Genomic DNA, 18,387 nt, shown 5'->3' with positions numbered 1-18,387 from the left:
GGAAAGGAGAAAAGAGAAGGGGGAGGGCCCGGAAGTACTCGGTCAAAGGAAGAGTGTGACTTAAGATGTTATAATAACAACGATAACAACAACTTATATTTCTTTAATGCATTAGATTGATATGGAGTGTGCCAGCCCCAAACCAACATCTTAGGAAGAAAAGGTCAAAATCCACTCCAGAGAATCCTCCCTAGGTCCCTCTGGGTGCTGAGGCTCTAAGGTCCCTGATTCAAATGCAAATAAGCCTGGCGGGAGGTAGGCTCCAGCTCTCACTCAGCCTCTGTTCATTCAATCTGCGAACATTAATTAGGTATTTAACTGGATGCTGGGCCCTCTGTTCAGCCCTAGGGAAATACAAAGGTAAATATTAATAACACTAATGACTCCTTTGTTTTAGCACTTAAAAGTTTACAAAGAATTATCCTCCGAGCAACACGGGGAAGCTGAGAGTGTGAAGATATCAGGGTGGTTCTTCCAGCTGAGACTTAGTGACTAAGTGCGTCACTCAAACAGTCAAGGCTCCAGAGAGTTGGCAGAGGATACATTGGCTCTGAGATCAAGAGCCCTCAAAGGCGATCTAGCCCACCTCCTCCTATTTGACAGATGGGGAAACTGAGACTAACAGGTTAAGTGACTTGTGCAAGGTCACTTAGTATCTGAGGTAGGTTTTGAACCCAAGTGTTTCTGACTCCTGATCTAGCACCCTGCCACCTGTGCTAGGAAATATCCAAGTTGAGATATGAACCTAGGGCTCCTGATGCCAGAGCCAGCCCTCCTTCCATCACACCATTCTGTCTCTAAAATGTCACAGGGCACTGCCACGGCAAAGTGTACAATCTAGTAGGAAGATGAGAAGAGTATATAAAGAGCTATCATACAAATTATGCTATGTATAAGAAAAGTATAAAGCAGGATGAGATCGGATGAAAGAAAGAATTTCCAGCTTGGAGCTATCAGGAAGGACTTCATGTTGGAGGTGATATTTAAGCTGAGCCTTAATGGATGTAGGAGGTAAGCTGGAAGAGAGGGAGCCTACCGGATGTTTTCTAAGATCAAGGGTTAGTGGAAATGGGTCAGAGGCTAGGGAACACTAAGGGGGGGGGCGGTTCAGAGAAGAAAGGGGTAAAGGGTAGAGACAGCCAGGATTGGAGGACAAAGAAGAGGGGCCCTGAAAGGATTATTTGGAGAGAGAAGAGGGGCAAAGTACATTATATTACAAACCAAGAGGCCGGGATTCAAGCCTCAGCTCTGCTAATTACCACATCTGCAACTATGAAGACATTTCCCCTACTGGGTCTCAGTTTCCTCCTCTGTAAAATAAGGACTTTGGATTAAGTGGCCTCTGAGGGCCCTGCCAGCTTTGAAAGTAGGGTCCTATGTGTGACCTTAGTCAAGTGCCTTCCCATATGTAGGCTTCAGGTTTCTCTTCTGTAAAATGAGAGAATTGAATTAAGTGGCCCCTGAGATCCCTGTTGGCTCTCTATGTCGTTCCTGTGTGTGACCTTGGACAAGTTCCTTCCCCTCTCTAGGCCTCAGTTTGTTCCTCTGAAGAGGTGGTGGTTGGATCATTGCAATTCTGAGAGGAACTAAGTCCATCATAGTTGATCATCATACAATGTTGCTGTTACTGTGTACAATGTTCTCCTGGTTCTGCTCACTTCACTTAGCATCAGTTCATATAAGTCTTTCCAGGTTTTTCTGAAGTCTGCCTGCTTGTCATTTCTTATAGCACAATAGTATTCCATTACATTCATATGCCACAACTTGTTCAGCCATTCCCCAATTGATGGGCATCCCCTCAATTTCCAATTCTTGACACCACAAAAAAAGAGTTTCTATGAATATTTTTGTACATGTGGGTCCTTTCCCCTTTTTTATTATCTCTTTGGGATATAGACCTAGTAGTGCTATTGCTGGATGAAAGGATATGCATAGTTTTATAGCCCTTTGGGCATAGTTCCAAATTGCTCTCCACAGTGGTTGGATCAGTTTACAATTCTGCCAACAATGCACTAGTGTTCCATTTTTCCCACATCTTTTCCAACACCCATCATTTTCCTTTTCTATCATATTAGCCAATCTGATAGGTGTGAAGTGGAACCTCAGAGCTGTTATAATTTGCATTTCTCTAATCATAGTAATTTAGAGCATTTTTTCATATGACTATAAATTGCTTTAATTTCTTTATCTGAAAACTGCCTGTTCTTATCTTTTTTTCATTAGGAATGATTGAAAGTCCCCGATTTCATGGAATGTCCATCTTTTCTCCTGAAAGATTGTACCCAATTTTGCTGGGTAGTTGGTTCTTAGTTGTAATCTCAGCTCCTTTGCCTTCTGAAATATCATATTCCAAGCCCTGCTATCCTTCAGTGCTAAGTTCTGCATAATTCTGACTGTGGTTCCATGATATTTAAAGTGTTTCTTTCTGGCTGCTTGCAGTATTTTCTCCTTGATTTGATAATCCTGGAATTTGGCTACAGTATTCCTTGGAGTTTTCACTTTGGGATCTCCTTCAGGAAGTGATTGGTGGATTCTTTTAATGGTGATTTTACCCTCTGGTAATAAGATATCAAGGCAGTTTTCCCTGATTTCTTGAAAGATGCTGTCCAGGCTCTTTTTGTGATCATGACTTTCAACTATTCCAATAATTCTTAAATTATACTTTATCTTTCCTGGATCTATTTTCCAGGTCAGCTGTTTTTCCAATGAGGTATTTTACATTTTCTTCTATTTTTTCATTCTTTTGATTTTGCTTCATTCTTGAAGTCTCATAGAGTCATTAGCTTCCACTTGCCCGATTCTAATTTTTAAGGAATTATTTTCTTTCTTTTTTGGGGGAGGGGAGAAAGGAAGGCAATTGGGGTTAAGTGACTTGCCCAAGGTCACACAGCTAGTAAGTGTGTCAAGTGTCTGTGGCCAAATTTGAGCTCAGGTCCTCCTGACTCCAGGGCTGGTGCTCTACTCACTGTACCACCTAGCTGCCCTGGAATTGTTTTCTTCATTTTGTTTTTGTACCTCTTTTTCCACTTGGCCAACTCTGCTTTTAAAGGAGTTATTTTCTTCAGTAGTTTTTTTCCCATTTGGCCAATCGTTTTTTTTAAGGAGTTGTTTTCTTCACTCAATTTTTGTCCTTCCTATTCCAAGCTATTGTCTATTTTTTTTGTAATTCTCCTGCATAACTCTCACTTCTTTTCCCAGTTTTTCTCCTACCTCTCTTATTTCATTTTTAAAATCCTTTTTGAGTTCTTCCAAGAGCACTTTTGGGGCTTGAGACCAACTCATATTCCTCTTTGAAGCTTCACATGTAGGCATTCTGACATTGTTGTCTTCTTCTGAGTTTGTGTTTTGAGCTTCCCTGTCCTCATAGTAGCTTTCTATTGTTGAGGCTCCTCTTTTTTGCTCATTTTTTAAAAGTTGAGCTCTGCTCCTGGGGCACAGGGGGCACTGTCCCAAGCTTCTTGTGCTGGGGGTCAGGGGTCTGGTCACTGGCTTTCCATGCTATGGCCTCAGGTGTTGACAGCTTGCCCACTATGCTGGAGTGCCCTGGCTTAGTTGCACCTGTTGTGCCCTGGGTTCTGGAACTGGCAATTTGCCTTCTGTGCTGGGACTGGAGGCCTTACATCTGGTCTGCTGTGCCGCTGGCCTGCCTAGCCAGGACCAAGGGGCCTTGGTTGCCAATCCGTACTGTGGCTAAGAGCCTCCCACTGGCTTGCTGGGACACTGTCTGCGCTGGGCTGCACTCCCCTTTTATCCAAGTGAGACAGACCTTCCCTGAAGTCCTTCTAAGTCATCTTAAGCTGGGAAATTGTTTCATTCCATCTTTTTGTGGATTCTGTCCCTCTAGAATCCATTTAGAGGCTTGATTTAACATTGTTTCCAAGGGAAACTGGGGAGAACTCAGGCGACTTCCTGGCTTCTCCCTGCCATCTTGGCTCTGCCCCCCTGTCTTCCTCTTTAAAAGGAGGAATTGGATTAGGTGGCCTCTGGCATCACTTCAAACTCTTGATTCAGAGTCCTATATGAGGACGAGTCCCCTTACTTCCCCAAAGCTCAGTTTTCTCCCCTAGACAATAAGGCAATTGGAGTAAGTGGACTCTGAAATCCTTCCAAATCTATATTAGCATTCCATGGGTGATTTTGACCAAGTTCTTTCCACTCTCCAGACCCCCAGCTCCTCTTCTATTAAAGGAGGTCTTTGCAGTAGCTGGTCTCTGCATTCCCTTCCTGCTTTAGATTTAGAGACCTATGTGTGACCTTAGACAAGTCTTTTCCCTTCCTCTAGGTTTCTAGGGTCCTATGAGTGTCCTTGGACAAGTCCTTTCCCCTTCTCTAGGTTTCTAGGGTCCTATGAGTGACCTTGGACAAGTCCTTTCTCCTCTCTAGGTTTCTAGGGTCCTATGAGTGACCTTGGACAAGTCTTTTCCCTTCCTCTAGGTTTCTAGAGCCTATGAGTGACCTTTGTGTGGGGTGAAAGACCCTCACCAATTATGAAAAGAAATTAATTTTAATAAAGAGCCATCTCAAGGTAGGAACAGAAATCAAATTTTATTCAGTTCTTGCCAGAAAAGGGCATCCTCTGCCAGAACAGGACTAGCAGGAGGATGCAAAACACAAGGAACAAAGCACCAATAAATATACCCCTAACACAAGAAAATCCCGCCCACCTCTGTCCCTCCTCACCATTGGCTGGGAGGCGGGCTTACAATCTGAACGTGAAAAGCTAGACAAAGAATGGGGAAACCAAGCACAGATAATCTAACCCCCACTTTCCCTGGTTAATGATTATTGCTGAGGCGGCATCTATAAATCTAAAGAAAAAGAATAAGGTAAGGGGAGGGGGAGACCCTCTCCTTTTTCTTACAGTAAAAGAAAAGCAGGTCACAGTGACCTCATTCTCATTGGGTAAATCTTTAAACCAGAACCAGAAGAAAGGACAGGGACTTCAGGGAAGAAAGGCATTCCTAAGGGACTGAGTAATCAAGTTCTCATAGATTCAAACTTATCCCATTTCCCTTTTCTCTGTATATTGATTCTCAAACATTTTAGATACAGATATATGCATATATATAGTATTCCCTGTGAAGTCTTCACATTTTTTTCTCTCACTATCTCACTCACCTTGGACAAGTCCTTTCCTTTCTCTAGGCCAATATGTGACCTCGGACGAGTCTCTTCTCCTCTCTGGGCCTCCGTTTTCTCCTCTGTAAGATGATGGACTTGAACAAGATGGTCTCTGAGGTCCCTTGCAGCTCTTCCATTCTGTTTTCAGAATGCCTCTGGCTCTGATATGCTCCCAATTTCTGAATGTATAATTTCATGGTCTGCAGGCACATTTGGTCTGTCTCATGTACCAATTTCCCCCTGCTTGTTGCCAATCCTGGGAGGGGATCCAGGCTAGAAGCAGGTAGCAGAAAGTGCCCTCCAGGGCTCAATGAAGAGTATGTTCCATTCATGGCCTCCTTGAGCGACAATGTCCAATTCATTGAAGGATCTCAGGACCCAGCATGCTGAATCTCATCTTCCCTATAATGACTGTATGAATGCAGGCTGACTGAACCAATCAATAAATCACCCCACCTCATTTAAATAACACAATATACCCTTAATATCCATACTAGGTGAGGATACCTCTTTTGAATAAATGAATCAATCAAAAGCATGAAAGTAATGCATGGAGTCACAATCTGTGGGTCTTCTATCTAATAGCAAATGAGTCTGGAACCCAGAATTTGAGTGTCAGGCAATGTGGAGGAGAGAGAAGTCCCACCAAGCCCCTGAATGGAAATCATTGGGGTGGAGAGGAGAGGGGAAAAGAGAGCCTCTGTCTCTTCCCTCTCCCCTTTTGTTTGGAGAAAGACCTCAGGTGTGAAAATATGTTTAATGTGAATGTATGTGTAGAACCAATATTGGATTGCATGCCGTATTGGTGGGGGAGGAGAGAGGAGAGGGAGGGGGAGAAAATTTGTAACTCAAAAGCTTGTGGAACTAAATGTTGTAGACTAAAAATAAACTAATTAATTTAAAAGGAAAAAAAAATAAATCTCTTAGATATTTACCCAGCCAAGATCTAATCAGACAATAAATGAAATTCTAAGTTTGGGCTAATGGGTGTATTCCTGCTCATTGTGTTTGCTCAGACAGGTCTGGGGAAAAGTTGATTCTCCCTATTATCAAGACAAGTGATATGGAAATTGATGTCTCTTTGACCAAGATTTGAGTGACCTAAGTCAAGTACCCCAAGATGTTCATTTTAATATAGCCCACACCTCCCATTGTGTTAACCAATCCAAGTTAATTAGGCATCCCTCAGGAACACCTCCTCGTCTAAAGGCATATAAACTGTGAGGCCACTGTCTCTAAGAGAGACAGCCAAATGACTATCCTTTAATTAATAACTTGTTGGACTTATTAATAAAATGATTAAATTACCCAGAAACTGTGTCTATTGAATTTTTTAATCATCACACTTCCATGAAGGAAGAAGTAGCAGTCTTCTGGTCACCAGAAAGTCAGTGGTAATGGGGAATGAAAGAATAACTCCAGAGTTCATGCCTTAGAGAGAATGTTGGACTTAAAATCAGAAAGATATAGATTTGAATCCACCCCCTGACTGTTACTAGCTGTTACTAGACACTGGACAGGTCACTCGCTTCTCTGGGCTTTGGTTTATTCCTATGGAAAATGAGGCAATTGAACTTGAAGGTCTCTAAAATATCCCTTCTAGAGCTAGCTATTCGTCTATGATCCCATGATTACTCTGTCCTCTGCTCTGTCTTGATCTCCACCTGTCTGCTTGCCCCATGGCTAGCTCATTGGCTGGGCTACTTAGGACCTCCATATCTTCCCATTGCTACTGGAGCCATGGAGTCATCTCATGGGCAAACCTAGGTCCAGAGAGAGATATCTACTCATTCCATTCCTCCTTCTTGTCCTTGAACTTTCTTCCTCCAAAGCTTGAGTCCTGGTCCCTTGTTAGAGTCCTCATCTTCTCATAATCCCCTTCCCCCCGACCTCTGCTCTTTTGATCTGGTAAAGTTTTTGGAATGGGTTTGACCCAAGACAGGGGGCCCATGTCTCCCATATATAAGCAGAGTAGAGGATTACCTAGTACATGATGAGTAGGTTAGAATACATTTTTTTCTTTTTTTTAATTTTATTTTACCCAAACACAAATACAAAATAGAAAAAAGAAACAAAAACATATCATAAACTTAAATATTGAAACTTAAATATAAAGTAAGAAAGAAAAAAAGCATGTCATGTGCATAGCAGAACATAGGAGAGGATTCAAAATATGTAACAATAAATCTTCATTTCAAGAAACTCTGTATGATAAATAATACACCTTGTGTTGAGAATTGTCCATCTTTTCTTTGCTTCCTTGTGTTTTCTGCTGTGCACTTTTTAACCTTCTTCTTTTTCCCCTCCCCTTGCCCCCAGAAGGCTAAAATATAATTTATATGTTTCTTGATATATACATACACATACAGATATATACATACACTTATACACATGTACATGCATATATAGACATGTAGTTTCCCAAACACACTCTACTCCTGCTCTGTTTTTTTGTATTTGTACATATCTTTTGTTTCCTATCCCTCCTGCCTCCTCTACTTTACTCCTATTACCTGCCTACCCCCCTCCTCCACCAACCACCCTGCCCTCCTAATACTTGCCTTCCCCCCTCCAAGGATCCCTTCCCTATCCTCCCATTCCCATTGATCTGGACTCCCTTTACCTATTCCCTCATTCTCCCCTCTAAAAATCCCTCCCTTGTCCTAATCCCACCCTTGTCCTCTCCCCCCAACACTAAACCCCTACCATTTTATTTCTTCTAAATTTAGAAGACTTTTATATTCTTCTAAATATATATGTATTGTTCCCTCTTAAATCCATTCCTGATGAAAGTAGGTTACCAGAACTACCAACCCTCCTCCCCCATCTAAATCCTCTGTATCCTTTCTTCTTCTTGCACCTCTTTTGTATAAAATAGTTACTGTTTTAGCTGTTTCTAAATGGTTTTACTTTTTAAATTCATATCATAGTCAGGTTTATCCCCCTCTTTCTTATGAGCTCAACAATTATTAATAAGAATGTCAGACATACATTTTACATTTTGTGTTATATAAAAGGTAAGCAGTCTGTTCTTATGAATTCCTTATAGTCAGTCTTTGGTATGTACCTTATGTGCCTCTTAGTTCTTGTATGTCGAATCTTTTATTAAGTTGAGGATTCTTTTTAACAAAGTCTTGAAAGTCTGAGGGTTTGTCAAATGTCCATTTTTGTTTCATTCAAGATAATACTGAAATTTGAAGGGTATGATATTTTTGGCCAGAGCCCCAGGTCTTTCTCTGTTCTATACATTTTGTTCCAAGACCTGCCATCCTTTAATGTCTCTGCTGCTAGGTCTTATGTAATTCTAATTGTGGCACCATCATATTTAAATTGTTTTAATCTTGATGCTTTTAATATTTTATCCTTGAGCTGGGGGTTTTGGAATTTGACTATGATATTCCTATGAGTTTTCCTCATGGGATCTCTTTTAAGTGGTGTTTGATGGATTTTCTCTATTTCTAATTCCCTGCCTTGTTCTAATGCTTCAGGACAGTTTTCTTTAATTATTTCCTATATTATTGTATCAAGATTCTTTTTCTGATCATAACTTTCAGTTACTCCAATTATGTTTATATTTTCTCTTCTTGATCTATTCTCCAAATCTGTTGTTTTTCTCATAAGATGTTCTACTTTCCCTTCTATTTTTTCATTATTCATGTTTTATTTAATTATTTCTTGATCTCTTATAATTTCAGTGGCTTCACTTTGCCCAATTCTAATTTTCAAGGTGTCATTTTTCTTCTTGAAATTCTGGATCTCCTTTTCTGATTGGTTGCCCTTCCTTTCATTACTTTCTTGTTTTTCTTGGATTATTTTTAGTTATTTATTTTTAGTTTTTCCTCCATCTCTGTCATTTGATTTTTAAGGTCTTTTTTAAGATATTCTGTAAATTCTTTTTGGGCAAGTGACCATTTGACGTTGCTCTTTGGGGGGTTCTTCACTTCAATATCCTCCTCTGAAGATGAACCCCTATTCCTGTAATAGATCTCTATGGTTGGATTCTTTCTCCTTTGCCTGTGCATTTTTTGTGTGTATGACTTGATTTTTGTAATACCTCTAGCCCTGGGGTATGGGAAATGGTGCTTCTTGCTCCAAATCTTCAGTTCTCTCTTCTAGCCTGGAACCAAAGCCAAACCTGCAACCTCCTGTAAGTGCCCACAGCCAGGGGCTTTCTGCCCCACTGCTTCTGCACTCACCCACGTGTGCTGGTTCCTTCTTGCCGCCCCCCACCCCTTCACAGCACAGCTGGGTCAGACATTCCTCGTCAGCAGAGGTTCCCGCAATCTTTCTGGGCTCAAATGCAGGACTCCCCTCACTATCCCGGGGTGAAAAGTTCCAGTGGCTGGGCGAAGGCAACCTCTCAAACCAACTACCCCTGGGGCTTGCCACTAGTAATTTAAGCGGCTTGCCGCTTGTTATTGAAACGGAACCCAGCCTCGAGGTGTTTACGCCTCACCGGGACCAAAGCTGGTCCTGGGGTTTTTCTTCAGATCTTTTCAAACTGTCCGAGGAAGATCCCGGTTGTGCCCCTATTTTTCTTTGTCACCAGCCACACTTTGTTCGCCCTAAGGTGCTATTTTAACTTGTGGGGGAAAATCTTGAGAGCTTGGAATTTTCTGACCTACTCTGCCATCTTCCCAAAATCCTCTCTTAGAATAAACTTTCTTTTAACACACCACTTTTTGTATTAGAAAAAAACTGAAAGGAAATTTATTTCCCATTATTTGAGGAATGGTTGAACAGATTGTGGCATACGAGGATAATGTTATATTATTGGGCCATAAGAAACAAACAATAATCATTTATTATGTGCTCACTATGTGCCAGGCACTGTGCTAAACAATGGGGATACAAAATGAGGCAAAGGATAATCCTTGTCCTCGAGGAGCTTATGATCTAATGGAGGAGACAGCAAGCAAATAAATATGTACAAACAAGCAATATACGGGATAAATAGGAGATAATTAAGAGAAGGAGGGGACTAGAATTAAGAGGGATTGGGAACAATAAATACGAAGAATTCAGAGAAATTGGAAAGACTTGTATGAACATCAGTTCGTATAAGTAAACTTGATAACTTGATCAGTTCATACAAATAAACTTCATAACTTGAAGTAAACAAAACCAGAACAATCTACACAATGACTTCGGTAATATAAAAGAAAACAACATTATGTACTGGGGGACCGGCCAATAAACCCAGTCCTTGTGGACCTGAACAAAATGTATTGGTGTATTTGACTGGTGCAATTTCCCAAGTGGAAGAAGCTGAGCATCTGGCTTCCAGGCAAGTTGTGATGGCATGTAAGGAAAATGCTTTAGGGAGACTTTGGAGCTTGTGTAGACATTTAGTAACTGGTTCTGGTCTGCTAGTCTCTTGGGCAGATAGTACCCTTTTTCATTGGTTGTAGTTGTGAAACCTTCATGAGGTTTAAGTCAACCTTGACCGTTCAGTTGGATCTCTGCTCTTGGTTTGACTTCTTCCCTGATGGTATCTGGTGAGAGATAATGTTGAAGATGGCAGATTAGAGGCAGCCACCCAGCTGAACTCTCTCAACATTCCCCTCCAAATAACTTTAACACAACACCTCACATCCAATTTTGGAGTGGTAGAGCCAAAAAAAGTCAGAGGGAGACATTTTTCCAGCCTAAGAGAACTTAAGAGGTTGGCAAAAAAATCATAGGTCTTGCAACATTATATTTAAAAGGGCAAAAGAGCTGGAGTTGTGACAAAAAATAACTTACCCAGCAAAGTTTAGTATAATCCTGAAAAAAAACAGACATTTAATGAATTGAAAGACTTGCAGTTTTTGTGATAAAAAGACCAGAACTTAATGGAAAATTTGACATATAAGATCCAGGAGAAATATAAGGTAAACATTAAAGATCATTTATAAGGGACTCAATAAGGTCAAACTTCTTATATATGAAAATGTTATCAATATTCTTAGGACTGTCATCAGTACTTCGGTAGTTTGAAAGAAAATTTGAGGTTGGGCTCAATATGATAGGGTAATTCTAAAAAATAAAATTGGATAGAAAAAGGTAAAAAGGAACAACTATCTCTTACAAATGAGGCATGAGAGGAAGAACTGATAGAGAGGAAGGAAGTGGAGGTAGAGGGCTGGTAGTTCTGGAACCTTACTCTCATCAGATCTGGATTAAAGAGGGAACAACATTTACATCGGGAAGGATATAAAAGTCTTCTAAATTTATATTGGAATAAGAGAGTGAAGAGACAATGGGGGAGAGGAACTTTTAGAAGGTTGTATAAATTAATATTTAGGAGAGTGGGGGAGAAGAAAAGGGGGGAGCTCTTTAGAGAAGTGGGTAGAATAAGGAATAGGAGGGTTAAAGGAGAGGATAAGGGAGAGATTCTTTAAAAGGCTGTGGATTAGGGAGGTAGTAGTCAAAAGTAAACTAGAGGAGGGATAGGATCAAAAGAGAGGCTGAGAAGGACAATAGGGAAAAAATTAGGATGGAGGGAAATAAAGAAATAGTAATTATAACTTTGAATGTGAATGGAATAAGCTCACCCATAAAACAGAAACAAATAGCAGAATAGATTAAAAATCAAAATGTGACAATATGTTTCTTATGAGAAATACATTTGAAAATGAGAGCTACAGAGTTAAAATAAAGGGCTGGAGTAGAACTTATTATGCTTCAGTTGATGTAGAAAAAAAACCCAGGGGTAGTAATAATGATCTCAAAGTTAAAGTTAAAATAGATGTAATTAAAAAAGATAAACAGAGGAACTATATTATGATAAAAGGTACCATAGACAATGAAGTAATATCAGTACTAAGCCTACACGTACCAAATACTATAGCATCTAAATTTTTAAAAGAAACATTAAATGAATTAAATGTAGAAATAGATAGTAGTACTGTAATAATCTTCCCCTCTCAGAACCAGATAAATCTAACCAAAAAAATAAATAAGAAAGAAGCCAAAAGAAGTGAAAAGAATTTTAGATAAGCTAAATATGATATGTGGAAAGAATTGAATGGAAATAGAAAGTAATACACCTTTTTCTCATGGTACATGATACCTTTAAAAAGATTGACCATATATCAGGGCATGAAAATTTTATAGCTAAAAGCAGAAATATTAAATGCTTCCTTTTCAGACCACAATACAACAAAAATTAAATTTAATAAGGGACTATACAAACATAGGAAAAAACCTAATTGAAGACTAAACAACCTGATCTTAAAGAATGAGTGGGTTAAAGAACAAAGCATAGAAACAATCAATAATATTATTAAAGAGAATGACAACGAGACAACATATCAAAACCTATGGGATAGAGCAAAAGCAGTAATCAGAGGAAAATTTATATCTCTAAATACTTACATCAATAAAACAAAGAAAGAACAGACCAATGAATGGGGTGTGCAATTTTTAAAAAGCTAGAAAAAGAACAAATGAAAAATACACAATTAAACACTAAATTAGAATAATAAAAATTAAAAGTGAAATTAATAAAATTGAATGTAAGAAAACTATTGAATTAATAAATAAAACTAAGAATTGGTATTATGAAAAAATAAGAAAATAGATAAACCATTGGTTAATGTGATTTTTAAAAAGAGAGAAGAAAATCAAGTCATTAGTATTAAAAGTGAAAAGGGTGACTGTACCACCAACAAAGATGTAAGCAAAGCAATTATAAGGAGTTATTTTGCCCAATTATATGCTAATAAATTTAATAATTTAAGAGAAATGGAAGAATATTTACAAAAATATATACTCTCTTGATTAGCAGAAGAAATAGAATATCTAAATAGACCTATTTTGGAAAAAGAAATTGAACAGACCATAAATGAGCTTCCTAAGAAAAAAGCGCCAGACCAACCTCCTTTTATGAAACAAATATGATATTGATACATAAACCAGGAAGAGCAAAAACAGAGAAAGAAAATTATAGACCAATTTCACTAATGAATGTGGATGTAAAAATCCTAAAAGAAATACTAGCTAAAAGATTACAACAATATGTTACAAAGATTATACATTACAACCAAACAGGATTCATACCAGCAATGCAGGAATGGTGTGACAAAAGGAAAACTATTAATACAATTGATTATATCAATAATAAAAGTAACAGAATCATATGATTATATCAACAGATGCAGAAAAAGCATTTATAAAGTTCAACACTCATTTCTATTAAAAAACACTTGAAAGTTCAGGTATGAATGGACTTTTCCTTAAATCGATAAGAAGCATTTACCTAAAACAATCAGCAAGCATTATTTGTAATGGAAATAAGTTAGAAGCCTTCCCAGTAAGATTAGGTGTGAAACAAGGATGCCCACTGTCACTAATATTATTCAGTATTGTATTGGTAATCCTAGCAATAGCAAAAAGGTAAGAAAAAGAAATAGAAGGAATCAGAGTGGGCAATGAGGCAATAAAACTATCTCCTTTTTCAGACAATGTGATGATATACTTGGAAAATCCTAAAGACTAAACTAAAAAGTTAATTGAAATAATTAGTAATTTTGGCAAAGTAGCAGGATATAAAATAAACCCATACAAATCATCAGCATTCCTACATATCACCAACAGGACCCTGAAGAAAGCGATAGCTAGAGATACACCATTTAAAATAACTCCAGAGAGTATAAAATACCTGGGAATATACCTGCCAAAACAAACCCAGGAACTATATGAACAAAATCATAAAAAGTTTTTTCTACAAATAAAATGAGATTTAAATAATGAAGAAATATTAATTGTTCATGAGTAGGCAGGGCCAATATAATAAAAATGACAATTTCACCTAAATTAATCTGTATATTCAGTGCCATCCCAATTAAGCTATCAAAAAATATTTTATTGAGCTAGAAAAAATAATAAAATTAATTTGGAAGAACAAAAAGTCAAAAATTTCAAAAGAACTAATGAAAAAATGTAAAGAAAGGAGGTTTACCAGTACCAGATCTTAAACTATATTATAAAGCAGTAATTATCAAAACTATCTGGTACTGGCTAAGAAATAGGTAGATCAGTGGATCAGAGTGGCCATACAATTTACAACAACAATGAATATAGTAACCTCGTGTTTGACAAGTGTAAAGACTTACGTTTTCAGGACAAGAATTCATTATTTGCTGAAAAAAAAAATTGTTGGGAAAGCTGGAAAGCAGTCTAGCAGAAATTGGGTATAGACCAATATCTTACACCATTTACCAAGATAAGGTCAAAATGGATATATGACCTAAATAGAAAGGGAGATATTACAAGAAAATTTGAGTAACATAGAACATATTACCTATCAGATTTATGGATAGGCAGAATAGACTTTTGAGAAGGGTCAGGAGTGGGGGGAGAAAAAGAGAGGGAGAGAGAGAGAGAGAGAGAATATGTTGAAAGGGGAGAATCTTTGGGACATTCTCTCCAATGCTCAGACTTAGAACAGTTAGTTTACACCCTTAATAGCACCTGCCTCCAAGGGTTGTATTTAGGATCAAATGTAATTACAATTACAAAGGTAATTGTAAAGCACTTAGTACAGTGCCTGGCACATAGTAAGCACCTTATAAATGTTAGCTGTTATTATTTTTATTATTATCAGCCCCACCCATTCAGATCCAAATGATGCATTGTTGCCAGATGGGTCCTGTCTTAGCTAACTGTGGGCTGGATCCCAAAGGCCATTCCTTGCTAATTGGGATCCTGATGCTGGAATGGCTGTCAAGCCTGACATGGATTTGACTCCAAGACTCCCAGACCCCAGGTGATTTCCTCCACTCACCTTGCGAGACTCACAAATTTCCTTCATCTAAAATGAAAAAGAACAAGCATTGGTCGGCAATAAAGGGAGACACAATGTTGGCCTTGGAGGGAGGACCCAAGGCCTCTTTTCCTTTATAGCATTTTTTCTTACCAATGCCATCAAAGAAAGGAGTCAAACCAAGATTAGTGCTCCAGCCAATTCACGAGCAAGTCAAGACATTATCCTGTGAAGTCATTGGTTCTCTTCGAAAACGAAGGACAAACAACTTGCTTGCTGTACGATATTGGGCAAGTCGCTTCCCTCTCTGGGCCTGTTTCTTCACCTGCCCAGTGGTAGCGGGTGGACAGTGGTGGAAAGTTGGACTGTGATAACTTCTAAGGTCCCAGACAGCTGTAAATCCCACCTTCTAGATTCCAAGCTTAGGTGAACAGATTCCCTGGATCTGGTCACCAACTCCATGTGGTTTTGAGAACTGACCAGCAGAGGGCAGGACACACCAGCATCTGGACTGTAATGCTTTCCTCATCTATGCAAGAGAGCCCTGAAGGTTCCAGGGCAGAGATCATTTAAAGCGTGCCCAGGAGAGACAACAGAGAAAACATGGCTCAGAGTTTTCCCAAGAGGGGAAGGGGAGCAGAATGAAGCAGTGCCCAATGGTATTGACGATTTGTGAGTACAATTCCTATGTGAGTACATCTACTTTTTTTTTCGCAATGAAAACAAAGTTCACAATAAAATATTCAAGAATGATACACTCCAAACGGTGAGGGATGGCAGGAGATCATCTGGCTATTGATGGGTTGTGGGCCCTGACCCTGTACCTCTAGTGGTTCCTTGTGCAGCTTTGGACACTCCTTCCTCTGTATAAGCTGCTAGGGGATGCCACGGTGCACAGATTGCTGGGCCTGGAGTCAGGAAGACCAGAGTTCAAATGCAGCCTCAGACATTGAATAGCTATGTGACCCTGAGCAAGTCACTTCACCTGTTTGCCTCAGTTTCCATGTCTGTAAAATGGAGATCATAATAATAACACCTTCCTCACAGGGTTGCTGTGAGGATTGAATGAGATAATTGTAAAGTGCTTAGCACAGTCCCTGGCACACATGGTACTTGTTTAATAAATGCTTGTTTCCTTCTCTTTGTCTCCTCCTACTATAGCCAGCTGCAGGGAGGAAAACTAGGACCCTCTTCTGGAAGGAGATGATGAGCTTTGAGTATGACATGTTCACTGGTTGCTTCTCACTGCCCCTGAACAGTGAGGAGTAGGACAGGAGCCCGTACCAGTTCCCTATAGACACAGGGCTCAAAGAAGCTCCTCAGTGGGCAGGAGTCAGGAGCTGCTGCCATATGCATCCATTCAGTGCCAGCTTTCCGTGCCTCTTCCTGGGCCTCTTATCTCCCCCTGAGAAGTAAGTTTTCAGGGCCAGGCTAAGGCCAGGCTGGGCAAAGTTACCTAGATAGCTGTTGTTCAGGGGTGGGGTAAAAATCTGTAACCTTTTCCCCACCTCTGGTCCTAGGCACCCAGCACATCTCCTTTTGGCCTTCTGAGCCAGCTATTTAGGCCTGGTAACTAATAGCCAAGAGTTGGAGAAGAGCTGTCTTCTGCCATTTACCCCTGATTCAGAAATTCTCCCCATTTTACAATGTCTGATAGGCAAATCAAGGTCCAGAGAAGGAGCAATAGAGGGTAGTAGAAGCAAGATTATAGATGTGGCCATTCAGAATCACCAAATCACAGAGCTGAAAGGGCCTTCAGAATCCATCCATTTTAGCTTGTACATAAACAACAGTGTCCTCGATAGCAGCCAGTTCCACCCTTGGATACCTCCTTGTTATAAAGTTTCTCCTGACAGAAGTTGAAATTGGCCCCTCTGCACCTTCTGCCCCTCACTCCTGGTTCTGCCTTATGAACCCAAACAGAACAAGGCTAATATCTCCTCTACGTGATAGCCCTTCAAATACTTTAAAACATCTATCACATCTGCCCCCAAGTTTCAGAAGAAACTTTGGGAGAAGATCATAGAACCATAGATCTGCAGTTGAAAAGGACCTCAGAGCTCCTCTAGTCCAATCTCATATGACAGATGAGGAAACTGAGTTAAATGACTTGCCCAAGGTCACACAGATAGTAAGTAGCAGAACTAAGGTTCAAACCCAGCTCATCTGCCTCTAAACCCAACATTCTTTCTATTCTGCCTCTCATGAATAAGTGCAGATCCTAGGGCTTGCTCATGGTCTTGGTGTTCAACACATACACATACTCCCAATTCTACTTCATCAGAACCACCAGGAAGTTGAAAGCCAGAGAGGTACCATAGACAAATTCATCCTTTCTTATCTTCAAGTGACCAGTGACCACAGCCAGACATTGTACTTTCTTCACTTTGATGGCAGACCTGACCTCATCTCCTTTGGCCACCATGTTCTCTTATAGATGAGCAGGGCTAGGAACTGGCCAACATGATTCAGGCCAGGGCTAATTATTCGAGGGCTCTGCCTGTTCAGGAACTTGGAGGCCAGACTTCTTCGGCAGCCTCTTGGCTGCATTCTCATTCTTGTTCAGTTCCATCAGTATCTGGATGTCCATGGTGGGGCCTCATCACAGTGGCTGCTGGTCCCCTGGGACACACACAGAGAATGTGGATTGGGCTGGAATTGAGTCTGATGGAGCCAGAGAAACATTTGTTCTTTGGGGGATCATAGTTCTTCAGACTTATCTGATACATTTGTACCAGGTTCCTCTTCATACAGAGCATTCCGGAAGATTGTTGTTTTTGACTGCTCCAAAATCAAAAGCCAGGAAAGGATAAAGAACAGAGTCTTCAGCCCATGCCCTCAAATACCCCTCTAAGTCTTCTCATCTCTAGGCTAAAAATCCTCAGTTCCTTCAGCTTCATATGGCTTGGGTATGATAGAAGCCCCTTAACCATGATGATTTGTCCTTCTATGGATGGTCTCAAGCTTAGCGATAGCCTTCCCAAAAGGTGGCACCCAGAAGTGCACCCAATCATCCAGGGGTTTTGTGATAAGGACAGCGGATGGGGAGACTGTCATTTCCTTCAGTCTAGATGCTCTAAACCTCCTAGTTCAACCTTAGATGGCACTTGCTTTTTCTGGGCTACTCTGGCTTCCACTGAGCTTTTGGTCCAGGTCTTCTTCAATGAACTGTTCTCTAGTTACGGCTCCCCAATCTTGCTCTTATGAAATTGATTTACTGAACCCAAGTGTAAGACTTTATGTTTATCCCTATTCAATTCCATCTTAGTAGATTTCTCCTTATGTTCTAGCCTGGCATCAGGAACTCTTGGGATTCAGACTCTTCTATAGAACAATCTGGCTATTTCTCCTAGTTTTACATAATCCACAAATCTGGCAAACATTCCATTTCTTTCTTCTTTTCTTTAAAACTTTAAAAATTTTTTTCAATGAAGAAGTATTTATTTTCTCTCCTTTACTCCTCCCCCCCACCCCTGGTCCCCACTAACCCCCATTGAGAAAGAAAAAAATAAAAACCA

The sequence above is a fragment of the Trichosurus vulpecula genome, chromosome X (genome assembly GCF_011100635.1).
Source record: "Trichosurus vulpecula isolate mTriVul1 chromosome X, mTriVul1.pri, whole genome shotgun sequence".
Classification (NCBI taxonomy): domain Eukaryota; kingdom Metazoa; phylum Chordata; class Mammalia; order Diprotodontia; family Phalangeridae; genus Trichosurus; species Trichosurus vulpecula.
This window is presented reverse-complemented; position numbering follows the sequence as displayed.